Source organism: Schistocerca gregaria, chromosome X, assembly GCF_023897955.1.
Source record: "Schistocerca gregaria isolate iqSchGreg1 chromosome X, iqSchGreg1.2, whole genome shotgun sequence".
NCBI lineage: Eukaryota > Metazoa > Arthropoda > Insecta > Orthoptera > Acrididae > Schistocerca > Schistocerca gregaria.
In genome coordinates, this window is record NC_064931.1 from 82,634,359 (window position 1) to 82,647,867 (window position 13,509).

Genomic DNA, 13,509 nt, shown 5'->3' on the forward strand with positions numbered 1-13,509 from the left:
GGTGGTGTCATTCCAGACGTGGAACGAGTCCTTCCAGATGCCGTGAAAAGCACCGGGTACAGCCAACTGCACATGGTGGCTCATGTCTGTAGCAATGACGTGTGTCACTTTGGATGGGAAGAGATTCTCTGATTTCGAGCGGCTAACAGAAATTGTAAAAATGCCAGTCTTGCTTGAGAGATGAAAGCAGAGCTCACCATTTGCAGAATAATCAACAGCACCGATTGTGGACCTCTAGTAGAGCCATGTGCAGGATCTCAATCAGAGGCTCAGATGGTTCTGCGACTGTGTAGGCTGCACATTCCTCGACTTGCGCCATACAGCGGTTAGGTTTCTGGTTTCGCTGAATATTTCAAGAGACAACGACATGGAGGAGGCAGCTTCACAGATAGCTGGGGCTGTGTGGCGTGAACTGGGCGTTTTTTGTTAGAGGGTAGCACGAAAAACACACAAAGGCATTCGGTCTCAAAGTGTGCGGGCCGAACACGGGAAGAACGTACATACAGGAACCATTGGTGTAACAGTCGTAATTTGCCATAGCTGTTTTGGAAAAGTATCAGAGCTCCAAGCGCTGAGTAAAAGCATTGATTCCCAAATCGTTCCAAGAACTGAAAGCTGGCTGAAGCCTGAAATAAGTTCAGCCGAAATTATTGCGAAGAACCGAAAGGTGTTAGAAAAGAATAGGCTAAACACGGTTGGCGGTGACGTTCATTGGTGTTAGAACTACTTCACTTTGTTAAGAAAATGAAGTAGACAGTTAATTTGAGTTATTATGGGCAGAAGTCATTCTTGGCAACAGTAATGGATCCTTTTACCTACCTGCCAATTCAGATAAGTTTTCTTCAAACCTTCCAGCAATTTTAAGTCTGATGAGCCGGGTACATGTTTGAAATTATAGTTTGTGGTGACTGTAGTTTACCGTCGATATATTGGCGAAAATCAAATATTTAAATTCGGGAGTACACACACAACGTCATCCGGAATTGTGCTAAATGCATTCTCTGAAAATTATTTTGAGCAGTTAGCTCATGTGCCCACACGAATAGTAAAAGGCTGTGAGAACGCACTTGACCACTTAATGACAAATAATCCTGTGCTAATAACGAGCATCAAAACGGATACAGGGATTAGTGAACACAGGGTTGCGTAGCGAGATTGAAAATTGTAACCCCAAATCCTCCATAAATAAAAGAAAAATATACCTATCAAAATTCATTTGATGCCTTCCTAAGAGACAATCTACACTCTTTCAAATTAACTTGTCCATTAACTATATGTGTAGACCAGATGTGGCTAGAATTCAAAGAAATAGTATTAACAGCAATTGAAAAATTTATACCAAATAAATTAACAAACAATGGAGCAGATCATCTTTGTTGCACAACACAGGTCACAACACTGTTTCTGAGACAACGAGAGAAAACATGCAGAATTTAAACATACGCAAAATCTCAGATATTGGGTGGCCAGTCTTTGGCGGGTTCCTGCTTGGCTACCATGGGACCCCAGCCTTTGCAGCATTTTCCCCTTCTGTTGCTACATTTTCCCCTTCTGTTCTGCATGTCTATCCTCTTGCTATTCTTTCTCCCCTCCCTTGCGGAACATGTCTGGGATGTTACTGGGAGTGTCCTGCATTGTCAGTCACTGACAGTCTCACCTTTGTTTTTCGCTCCCTTGTCCTTTCTTACCCTTCTCTCATTCCTCCGCTTCGACGTTTGAGGTTCCTCTTTTTCTTCTTCCTCTCTGTGCGCTCCAGTGGCCCAGCCCACTCGTCTGACACGTAACAGTTTACTGGGAACACGTGATTCCTAGCCCTGGGTCGACAGGTAGGGTTCGCATGTACCCCATGGTACATGCAAGGGCTAGAGAGGAGTGATTGCCGGTGCTGTAACCTTCCCAAATTGCCGATTGGTCCCTCTGACAGATGTTCGGGAGGTGTGACCTGAGGCGTGAACAATCACCTAAGGTTGGTGCACCCTCTTGTGAAGGAAGCCCCCAGTTGGAAGGAGCGCACCATCGGGGACGCTGGCAGTCACGGGGATTTTCTCGCAATGAGCCAATCGTCTTCCCAATCAACATGTACGAAACGAAACGCAATGAAGCTAATGATTCAAAGGCCCTTCCTGCTGCACCACTGTTCCTCGTGCTTTCATGTACTGAAGGCAATCAGTCCTTTGCCATGGTAGATCCGTTTATTATTCAGCAAGGTGTTGCTTCTCCTCACATTTGGTAGAGTGGTGGTGTCGCCAAACATCAAAGCAGGCTATGAAATCATCCTAACCTGATGCGCTACTATCAGTGTCACCGTTCCAGCCACACTAGAACATCTTGTCGATACCCAGCCAAATGTGTAACCTGTGGTAGAGATGGACACGAGGGTGATAGTCCGCCTCCGCCTCCTCATCCTCGCTGTATCAACTGCAATGGCCACCATGCCTCCTCCTCTCTGGATTGTTCCGTGTATCTTGATGAGTACTCTGTCAAAGAAATTCGGGTAAAGGACAAATTGCCTTACCTAGTAGGTTGCAATTTACAATTTTATTCTCCTGTCTGGCACCTAGACTTCTGTTCTTGTTAATCCTCGATCCATGAAAAACATGGGCACGCAGACATGCGACCTCAAATTCAGCTCTGAGGTTGTGAAATCGCCCAGTGTCAAGGTAGCAACGCCATCCCCCCGACCCTCTGTGCAGCGAACTGTCAAATTCTCGCTTCAACTGTCGAAGCCACCAGCTACACAATTAGTAGACAGGAAAGGACAGGAGTATTACTTCCGTGGAGACTTCCTTTGTCCCTCCAGTCAAACAACACCAGAGTCTTGCTCTAACCGAAAAGTATCGAAAAGCATACCAAAGGCAAACAGTCTTCTCCTTCACCAACTTGAAGATCCTGTTCGATGACGTCTCCATGTGTTACGTTAGCCTGGACGACATCTGTCTCACAGGTGCGCACCACGAATCGTTTTTCAGCGTTAAACTCCATGTACCGACCGCACAAGCAAGCCAATGCTTCTGTAGACCCCCATGGAGCAGGATCTTCATGCTTCGGAGACCTGTAGTAGCGACTCTACACCAGCCGTTACTCGGCTCATGATTGTCCTCCAATGGAACGTTAGCGGACTTCGATCCCACAAAGAGGATTTACAGCTGCTTTTGGCATTGCAGCATCCCCTTGTGCTCTGCCTTCAGAAAACGAAATTGCACCCTCACGACCACTTTGAGTTTTCACATTACTTCCCAATTCGTTATGACCTTCCCCCTGATGTCATTCCATCCTTTGGGGGCCTCATGTTGCTCATACGGGATGGCATTCGTAGTAAACCCATCTCCCTAACTACCTATCTCCAAGTTGTTGCAGTTCGTCTTTTCCTTCCCCACCTGATTTTTTCCCCCTCTGTACCATTTGTGTCCCTCCTTCATTTGATGTCACCAGGGCAGTGTTCCTTCAGGTTATTGATCAGTTACCTCCTACTTTTTGCTACTCGGTGACTTAAATGCGCATCATCCCCTTTGGGGTTCACCCAGGACATTTCAGAGAGGTGCCCTCTTGGCTGACCACCTTAACCAAATAAACCTGTTCCGCCTTGACACTGGAGCACTGACTTTCCTTGGCGACTCTTGCACATTTAGTCCCATTTGTACCTATCTTTCTGCACAGCCCAGGTTGCCCATCATCTGGAGTGGTCTGTCCTTTCTGACGCCTACTCGAGCGACAATTTCTCGTGTGCTCTCTCTTTGCTGGCTCCTACCCCATCTGCATGCATGCCCAAATGCAGTTTCATAAGGCTGAATGTCAGCCTTACTCCTCCCTGGCGACCTTCAAAGAACAAGATTCCCCAGTTGTGATGACCAGCTGAACTATCTCACCAATGATATCCATACTGCTGCAGAACGTTCCATTCCTCACACTTCCTCTTTACCACATCAAGTCCCAGTCCTTTGGTGGATTGAGACACGCCACGATGCAATTCGCAAATGAAGACGTTTTTAACCGTGATGCTTCTATGGCAAACTACATTCATTATAAACAGATGTGTGCAAAGTGTCGTTGCTCTCTTTGGGATAGCAAAATAGTTAGCTGGATATCGTTCACTAGTGCTTTTAACATTTCCACCCCTTCTTCGGCCGTGTGGGTCAATCTCTGACGGCTCTCTAGGAGCAAGATCCATTCACTAATATCTGTGCTGACAGTAGCAGATGTCACCGTGGGCTCTATTACTGACTAGTGCACTGTGTGGATTTAGGGTGCAGCGTTCTACAGTTGGCCATAACATCACTTTGTCCACCAATGTCATGAATGGTTTTCTACAGAAATAAAACAGTGGCCGTGTTTTTCGAGTTCGAGAAGGCTTGCGACACCTGCTGAAGAACTGGTATCCTCTGTACTCTTTACATGTGGGGCTTCTGTGAGAGTCTGCCCTGTTTCCTTCAGACATTTTTAAAAGACGGAGTTTTCAAGGTACATGTGGGTTCTGCCTTGTCGGACACTTGTATTCAGGAAAACGTTGTGCCTTAGTGTTCCGTCCTGATTGTCGTCCTGTTTGCTATCGCCATTAATCCTATAATGGCCTGTCTGCCACTGGGCATCTACAGCTCGCTTTTTGTTTTATAGATTTTGCCATCTACTGCAGTTCTCCATGGACCTGTCTCATCGAGCGGCATCTCTACCCCAGGAGCAACTAGAATGTCTTTCACTTTTGAACTGACAAAACGATCTGTCTGAATTTCTGGCTGCGCAAATGGTTTCTCCTACCATCCTTGGGTCTTGTCCTTCCATTCGTTGAAACTACAAAATTCCTGTGACTCCTGCTCAATAATAATCTCTCTTGGTCCTCCCTTGTGACTTGCCTTGCAGTGGTTCCTCAACGTTCAACGTGTCCTCAATGATACTTCATAGGGTGCTGATCGAACCACCCTCCTCAGTTTGTACTGGACTCTTGTATGTTTGAAACTCGACTATGGGTGTTACGTTCGTGTGTCTGCACAATCATCCCTATTATGCCATCGCAACACTAGCCACAATCACGGCATCCGTTTGGCCACTGGCACCTTTACCGCTACCCCAGTTAAGAGTCTGTATACTGATACTTCTGAATTACCGTTGTCCTACTGTCGTGACTTTCTCCTCAGCACGTATGCATGCTGTTCTTCTGCCATGCATGGTCACCCTTACTATGCCACCTCCTTCGATGAGTCCTTTGATCGCCAGGGGATATGTCCCTCTTCTGTTACCTCATGGAGTCTGCTTTCGACAGTTGCTACAGTGGCTTAGCTTCACACTATCTGCACCTTTCCCAGTGGGTGTGAACCCTTCACTACCCTGCCTTCTTGAAGTGGCCCTTGTTAACCTTGGCCTTCATTCACTTCCTAAGGACACTACTCCAGCCTTGGTCTATTGCCTTCAGTATCACGACCTTCGCATCGGCCCTCAGACATTTTTCTTTCTGAACACACTGGGTGCTCTCTGACCAACTGTGGGGGCAGTTGTGTCATTGTCATGGGCACCCATGTCTTTAGATATCGATTTCCGGCACACTCCTCAGTATTGTGTCCTCCAAAGTCTATGTGCGCTATACACTGCTCATCCCTTATTGCAGCAGATCTAGGAAAACTGTCAGTTGCTCACTCTTGATGGAGACAGTGTGATGTTTCTGTGGGTTTATAGTCGTGTCAGTCTACACGAAACGAGGTTGCTGACACTGCTGCAAGTACCTATATTCCCTCTGATGATGCGTGTGCTACTGACTGTCAAGAGATGGTGTCCCTGTGGTATCGCAAATGGTACTCCCTTCTCAGCCCTCCCACCCCTCCCACCCATCTGCAGCTTCCCCCCCAATATCCGGGCACCTTCCCCCCCAATATCCGGGCACCTTCCCCCCAATATCCGGGCACCTTCCCCCCAATATCCGGGCACCTTCCCCCCAATATCCGGGCACCTTCCCCCCAATATCCGCGCACCTTCCCCCCCCCTATATCCTCGCACCTTCCCCCCCCCTATATCCGCGCACCTTCCCCCCCCCCTATATCCGCGCACCTTCCCCCCCCCCTATATCCGCGCACCTTCCCCCCCCCCTATATCCGCGCACCTTCCCCCCCCCCCTATATCCGCGCACCTTCCCCCCCCCTATATCCGCGCACCTTCCCCCCCCCTATATCCGCGCACCTTCCCCCCCCTATATCCGCGCCCCTTCCCCCCCCCCCTATATCGGCGCCCCTTCCCCCCCCCTATATCGGCGCCCCTTCCCCCCCCCCCTATATCGGCGCCCCTTCCCCCCCCCTATATCGGCGCCCCTTCCCCCCCCCTATATCGGCGCCCCTTCCCCCCCCCTATATCGGCGCCCCTTCCCCCCCCCTATATCGGCGCCCCTTCCCCCCCCCCTATATCTGCGCCCCTTCCCCCCCCTATATCTGCGCCCCTTCCCCCCCTATATCTGCGCCCCTTCCCCCCCTATATCTGCGCCCCTTCCCCCCCTATATCTGCGCCCCTTCCCCCCCTATATCTGCGCCCCTTCCCCCCCTATATCTGCGCCCCTTCCCCCCCTATATCTGCGCCCCTTCCCCCCCTATATCTGCGCCCCTTCCCCCCCTATATCTGCGCCCCTTCCCCCCCTATATCTGCGCCCCTTCCCCCCCTATATCTGCGCCCCTTCCCCCCCTATATCTGCGCCCCTTCCCCCCCTATATCTGCGCCCCTTCCCCCCCTATATCTGCGCCCCTTCCCCCCCTATATCTGCGCCCCTTCCCCCCCTATATCTGCGCCCCTTCCCCCCCTATATCTGCGCCCCTTCCCCCCCTATATCTGCGCCCCTTCCCCCCCTATATCTGCGCCCCTTCCCCCTTCCCCCCCTATATCCTCGCATCTTCCCCCTATATCCACGCCCCTTCCTCCCCATATCCGCCGCGAGTCCCGCCCCCCTCCATGCTGGGAGGAGGTCTTTTTAACTATGATGCCCTGTTAGCCATCATCATTTGGTAAGTTGTGCTCCCCCACCACATAGTAGACTTTGTGCCCAACTTCTAATTGTCCATTTCCTTACGGAGTGTCCATTTTTTTAGCCATGTACGTTCCTGCTTGGGTTTGCCGTATGATTTATCGGCGTTTTTAGCGAATGACGCGCGGGCTGTCGACAGTTTTATTTTATATCTGTCAAACTAATATGGCGAAGGCCATTTAATTTTCAGTTTTGGACCTCCGTTTCTGAATGGTGTTATTCGTAGCCCTTTCTCCATGACCCTGTTTTTAGCTGTCTTCTGTTATGTTAGTTGGGATTCACGTTTAGTCTTTCCTAACTCCTCTGTTTTCGTGTTCTACAATTTTGACTTGGGCGAATATGACCTCAGTTGTTTTTTTGGGTGCTAAAACAAAACCATAGAATGGAACTTGGTCTCGAAACCTGGCAGAAAATACAAAAAGGTTCTGATCGTATGTGATGTAAGCTAGTGGCAAGACACAATCAATGCATTCTCTGCACGATAGCCGTGGTAATATTGTCGACGACGGTGCTGACAAATCAGAGTTGCTTAACAGAGCCTTCAGAAATTTCTTCACCAAAGAAGACGAAGTAAATACTCCATAATTCGAATGAATACCAGCTGTCAACATGAGTAATGCAGAAGTAGAAATAGTCTGAGTAGTGAAGAAACTTAAATTATTGAGTAAAAGCAAGTCTTCCAGTCCAGACGGCATACCAATTAAGTTCCATCCAGTATGTTAAGTATGGAGCTATTGCATCAGCATCATCATACACAACCTCTCGCTCGACAAAAGATCCCTTCTCAAAGACTGGAAAGATTCGCAGGTCACATCAATATTAAAGATAAGTAGGAGTAACCCACTAAATTACTGGCCCATATCATTGACGTCGATATGCAGCAGGATTGGGAAACACACATTGTTTGAACATCATTAATTACCTCGAACAGTACAGTCTATTCATACAGTCAACACGGATCTAGAAAGCATTATTCTAGTGAAACACCACTAGCTCTTTACTTTCATGAAGTTTTGAGTGCTATTGACAAGCGATTAGAAATTAATTCCATATTTCTAGATTCAGAGAAATCTTTTGACACTGTAAAAAACGGCTTGTAGTGAAATAAGGTGCTTACGGTATATCTCCTCAATTATGTGACTTACTGTGAACTGTGGATTTGCGATTTCCTGTCAGAGTGGTTATTGACGAAGATTCACCGAGTAAAGCAGATGCCACTTCTGGCGTTCCCCAAGGTAGTGTTACAGCCTCTCTGCTGTTTCTTACCTATATAAACGATTTGGGAGACAATCTGAGCAGTCGTCTTAAGTTGTTTGCAGATGATGTCGTTAACTAGGCGATAAGCTCATCATAAGATGAAAAAACTTGAAAAACGATTTAGAAAAGGTATTTGAATGGTGCAAAAATTGGCAAGTGGCAATATATAACGAAGAGAGTGAGGTAATCCACAGGAGTGCTTCAAGGAATCCGTTAATCTTTGGTTACAAAGTAAATCGGTCTAACATAAAAGTAATAAATTCAATTAGATACTTAGCAATTATAATTAAGAACAACTTAACACTTTTTGTAGATCTACTACAGAGACTGCCTACATTAAGCTTGTCCATCGTCTTTCAGAATACCGTTGCGCAGTGTATGATCCTTATCAGATACGTCTGACGGAATACATTGAGAAAGTTCAAAGAAGAGCATCACGTTTTGTATTATCGCGAAATTGGGGCAGTGTGTGTGTGTGTGTGTGTGTGTGTGTGTGTGTGTGTGTGTGTGTGTGTGTGTGTGTCACTGAAATTATACAGGATTTCGAGTGGATATCATTAAAAGAAAGAAATGTTTTGTTGCGCTAGAAACTTCTCACCAAATTGCCATCACAAATTTTCTCCTCCGAATGCGAAAATATTTTGTTGACGCCGACCTACATAGGGAGAACTGATAATCATAATAAAATAAGAGAAATCAGAGCTCCCACGAAAGATATAGGTGTTTGGTTTCTCCACGCGCTGTAGGAGACTGAAATAATAGAGAATTATTGTGAAGGTTGTTCGATGGACCCGCTACTAGAAACTTCAATCTGATTTTGCAGATAATCCATGTAGCTTACCGCTTGCCACCTTAAAACCCCATCCTCCTTCGTGATAACCCATGACAGTGACATGATCACCTCTTGGATTTTTTTTTCACTCCTGGAAATGGAAAAAAGAACACATTGACACCGGTGTGTCAGACCCACCATACTTGCTCCGGACACTGCGAGAGGGCTGTACAAGCAATGATCACACGCACGGCACAGCGGACACACCAGGAACCTCGGTTTTGGCCGTCGAATGGCGCTAGCTGCACAGCATTTGTGCACCACTGCCGTCAGTGTCAGCCAGTTTGCCGGGGCATACGGAGCTCCATCGCAGTCTTTAACACTGGTAGCATGCCGCGACAGCGTGGACGTGAACCGTATGTGCAGTTGACGGACTTTGAGTGAGGGCGTATAGTGGGCATGCGGGAGGCCGGGTGGACGTACCGCCAAATTGCTCAACACGTGGGGCGTGAGGTCTCCACAGTACATCGATGTTGTCGCCAGTGGTCGGCGGAAGGTGCACGTGCCCGTCGACCTGGGACCGGACCGCAGCGACGCACGGATGCACGCCAAGACCGTAGGATCCTACGCAGTGCCGTAGGGGACCACACCGCCACTTCCCAGCAAATTAGGGACACTGTTGCTCCTGGGGTATCGGCGAGGACCATTCGCAACCGTCTCCATGAAGCTGGGCTACGGTCCCGCACACCGTTAGGCCATCTTCCGCTCATGCCCCAACATCTTGCAGCCCGCCTCCAGTGGTGTCGCGACAGGCGAGGGACGAATGGAGACGTGTCGTCTTCAGCGATGAGAGTCGCTTCTGCCTTGGTGCCAATGATGGTCGTATGCGTGTTTGGCGCCGTGCAGTTGAGAGCCACAATCAGGACTGCATACGACCAAGGCACACAGGGCCAACACCCGGCATCATGGTGTGGGGAGCGATCTTCTACACTGGCCGTACATCTCTGGTGATCGTTGAGGGGACACTGAATAGTGCACGGTACATCCAAACCGTCATCGAACCCATCGTTCTACCATTCCTAGACCGGCAAGGGAACTTGCTGTTCCAACAGGACAATGCACGTCCGCATGTATCCCATGCTACCCAACGTGCTCTAGAAGGGGTGAGTCAACTACCCTGGCCAGCAAGATCTCCGGATCTGTCCCCAATTCAGCATGTTTGGGACTGGATGAAGCGTCGTCTCACGCGGTCTGCACGTCCAGCACGAACGCTGGTCCAACTGAGGCGCCAGGTGGAAATGGCATGGCAAGCCGTTCCACAGGACTACATCCAGCATCTCTACGATCGTCTCCATGGGAGAATAGGAGCCTGCATTGCTGCGAAAGGTGGATATATACTGTACTAGTGCCGACATTGTGCATGATCTGTTGCCTATGTCTATGTGCCTGTGGTTCTGTCAGTGTGATCATGTGATGTACCTGACCCCAGGAATGTGTCAATAAAATTTCCCCTTCCTGGGACATTGAATTCACGGTGTTCTTATTTCAATTTCCAGGAGTGTATAACCTGGTCTCTTGCGACATGATGATCCAGGAGAATTGCGACCGATACTATCATTAGCTGTAGGAAATAGAACGCAGAATGGGAGACAAGACGTTGTCTTGCTCTTCAAGAAATGCACTTCCATGATGGCCACTCTGCAACGTTTCGTGGTTATCGGGCGTTCCGTCGGATCCGTGCTGGCCCTAGGATAGCATCTGGCAGGGTCTCCACTTCTGTTCGCTACGATGTAATTAATGACTGCTTGCCCCTCTGACCACTTCTGCGTCCAGGTTGGTACAAAGTGCAAACGGCTCCGGCAATCATTGTCAGCAGTGTCTACCTCCCGACAGGTACGCCACTTACGTTGAACTGTTCACCTTAATACAGAAACTCCCACCCCATTTCTCATCCGTGGGGACTCAAATACCCACCACACTGTGGACTAATGCCACTTAGGGTGGTAGGGGTCTCCTAATTGACCAACTTATTACAAACTTCGATTTGTCTCCTCAATGACGGTTCCACTACCCACTCCAGTGCCGTTCATTGCAACCTTACTGCTATCGATCTCACGATCTCCTCCCCTGCTTTCGTGACTCCCCTACATTGGTCACACTATAATGATCTTTTGACAATGATCACTGTCGGTGACTGTATCGGTCCCTGCTACTGCAAGCATAATGCAGGCCCAGTTGGCTTTTTTATACACCGGCTGAACACTTCCACACCTCCCTCTCGAATTCCACTGATGCTGTCGCGCAAGGCACCTCTACCACTATTCTTCATGCTGATGGCACTGCTGTTGCACTATCCACAGGTCCCCCTCGCGGTCGACCAGTACCATGGTGGACCGAGGACGTAGTAGTCGCTGTTCCAGGACTGCAGCGCTTCAACCACCACCCTTCACAGACAGACCACCTCGCTTTTATTGTCCCAGTGCTAAGGCTCGGTACCCTACTAGGCAGTGTAATAAAGAATGCAGGGAGCGCTTTGTTTCCTCCATGGGGATGTATAACTCTTCATCGCAGGTTTGGTTATAGCTTCATAGCCATTTGGGCCGCCAGCGACAGTCAACAGTCCAGAGTCTTAACCCCTCCTGGTACTCCATACTCTGGTCCTTGCAGAACACCTCGTGACACACTTCACAATGGCATTGGCGTCACCTTTCTATCCTGCTACCTCTCTCTAGCAGAACGCTTAGTTCCACAGAACCCCGCTTGCCAGCCGCTGCAGCCGTGCAGATCTAGGTGCTTCAGTCCAGAACTGCGCTGCTGCTACAGTCGCAGGTTCGAATCCTGCCTCAGGGATGGCTGTGTGTCATGTCCTTAGGTTAGTTAGATTTAAGTAGTTTTAAGGCTAGGGGACTGATGATGACCTCAGATGTTAAGTCCCGTAATGCTTAGAGCCATTTAAACCATTTGAAGGTCCCCATTTCAACTCGCACCATGCTGTACCCTATAATGATACCTTCACAGAATGGGAATTCTTGCAAGTTCTTGCCTCTTCACATGACACTACTCCAGGCCCAGACTCCATCCACAACCAGCGTATACAACCTGTGGAAGTATCCAGAGACAATACACGCTCAGGGTCTTTGACCACATTTGGCTCACGGGTGCCTTCCCCTCACAATGGCAGGACAACATAGTTACCACCCTCCTTTAGGACAGAAAGAACCCAACGACTCGAGACATCCAATTAGCCTAATGAACGTACCTTGTAAACTGCTCTTGAGGATGGTTAGCATCAGATAGTTGTACACTCGAATCTCAGGGATTTTTGTCCCACCCTTCTCAGATACAGTAATCCCACATGCTTTTACTAACCCCTGGCACCTTCTCGTGGTCTTCTTTGGGCTACATAGGGCATACCTCATGGCTGACATCACATTTTTGTTACTCTCCATAACTGGGGCTTCCTTGGCCTCCTTCCGATTTTTATCTACGAGTTTTTATCTCTGCAACTCTTAGTGGTTAGAGTTGGCACTTCACTCAGCGCCCCTCACATTCAAGATAATGGTGTACCACAGGGTTCTTCGTTAAGCGTCTCTCCCTTCCTCATTGCCATCAATACGCTTGTAACCACTGCTGAGCTTGTGGTTACCCCTGCATTGCACATCGACAACTTTTGCGACTGGTGCAGTGCCCACTCAGTAGCATTTGCTGAGTGCCGGCTCAAAGGCGCTATCAGACGGGCCTCTGCGTGGGCTAACCCCCATGGCTTCGTTTTCTCCCTCCAAATTGTGGGTTACACATTTTTGCCATTGACGCAAAATAAGATGTTGCAGCACAGACCTGTTTCTTGAGCCTTACTTTTGATAAAACGCTAATGTGGCTGCCTTCATATTCGTCACCTGAAGACTACCTGCATGTGGAAGCTTAACATTCTCCACTTTGTGGCCCAAACATCTTGTGGTGCAGACTGTACCACCCTTCTCCATCTTTACCATGCTCTGTTTTTCTTCAGGCCAGTTTCTGGTTGTCAGGTTTATGGCTCAGCGGCTCCTCCCCCTCTGCAAATACCATTGGGGGTGCGTCTGACTATTAGTGCCTTTCACACTGATCATGTTCAGTCTCCTCGCACAAGCTAGGATTTACCCTCTGAGAATACGATGGAGCCAAATCCTGCTTTTTTATGTAATCGCCATTCTCCAATTTTTAACAGTCATTACATAAGATTTTATAAACGCCATAATTTTGGTATTTGATGTCATTTAGACTAATGGTATGTCTAAGTCTATCCTGAAGCAAGTTGTTGCTGGTAAAAGCAATGGTCAATTATTTATTTATTTTGTCAGAAATATTCCCCATGTATGTCATTTTAGAGACAATCTGTCATACATTTTCGTGCATGGGAATGTGAAATTACATTGTAGCATTAAAGAATTTGCAGTCGTAGATTCCAAAATATTAGTCTTTCCACACGACCAGTACTTATTTTTGAAAA